Genomic DNA, 1522 nt, shown 5'->3' on the forward strand with positions numbered 1-1522 from the left:
TATATATATATATATATATATATATATATCTGTATGTATATGCATATGTACATACATAGAGTTTTGGTTTATGTTTCCTTGTTTTCTATTTGTTTTTAATGAAGTCTTATCAATAACCTTTAATGTCTGCCTCAAACACAACATCAGGCAACTCTGTAACAGGAAGTTGAACTATTACTCTACTTATTTATTTTCATGGAACAATAGAGAAAACAAGAAAGAAGGAAAGAAAGAAAGAAGAGAGAGAGAAACAGCAATAAAACATAAACAAAAATAAAGAGAAAATAAATAGAAATCGTGTTTGGGCAAAATATGAATTTTGCCAATTATAAATTTTTTCAATAAATTGTTCTGATGAAGATTAATAACGTTAGAGATATTAAAGGATTAATGTTGATATTAATTATATATCAAGAATAGCTTTGTGGTTTGGAAGTTCGCTTCTCAACCATGTGGTGCAGTTCCACCCCGCCACCTAGAGGATGTGAATTGTGTAGGATCTTTTAGCACAGTGACCAGACCACCGATTGGCGGAATCGCTTCGCCTAAGTATGTCTGTGCTTAGGAACGGGAAATGTGTCTGAAATATGCACGCATTAGCACTAATGGGGGTGCCCCAGAATGGCCACAAACTGTACCTGAAACCGGTGAAAAAATATATATTTGTATGTACATGTATATATGTATATTTCTATACAATATATATATACATGTATGTATGTATGTATGTATGTATGTGTTTGTGTGTGTGGATACATACATTTATATGAGTATATTGTTGTTGTTATTGGCACTCCGTCGCTTACGACGTCGATGGTTCCAGTTGATCCGGTCAACGGAACAGCCTGCTCGTGAAATTATCGTGCAAGTGGCTGAGCACTCCACAGACACCTGTACCCTTAACGTAGTTCTCGGGGATATTCAGTGTGACACAGTGTGACAAGGCTGAACCTTTGAATTACAGGCACAACAGAAACAAGAAGAAAGAGTGAGAGAAAGTTGTGGTGAAAGAGTACAGCAGGGTTCGCCACCATCCCCTGCCGGAGCCTCGTGGAGCTTTAGGTGTTTTCGCTCAATAAACACTCACAACGCACGGTCTGGGAATCGAAACCGCGATCCTATGATCGCGAATCCGCTGCCCTAACCACTGAGCCATTGCGCTTCCACACATACATACATACGTACATATATACATACAGACATACATACAGACATACATACATATCAATATATATATATGTATATGCATGTGTGTGTGTGTGTGTATGTGGATACATACATTTATATGAGTATATGTATATATACATATACGCTAGTACATAGTTTGTGAGCCTGGTATTTAATCTGGCTATTTTTTGATGCCGAATAGGTCGGTTACGCTGACGTAAACAAACAAACACCGGTTCTCAAGCAGTGATGGAGGACAAACACAAATACAAAGATATACACACATAGATTATGTCTCTCTCTCTCCCTCCCTCCCTCTCTCTCCCTCCCTCTCTCTCCCTCCCTCTCTCTCCCT

The sequence above is a fragment of the Octopus bimaculoides genome, chromosome 4 (genome assembly GCF_001194135.2).
Source record: "Octopus bimaculoides isolate UCB-OBI-ISO-001 chromosome 4, ASM119413v2, whole genome shotgun sequence".
Classification (NCBI taxonomy): domain Eukaryota; kingdom Metazoa; phylum Mollusca; class Cephalopoda; order Octopoda; family Octopodidae; genus Octopus; species Octopus bimaculoides.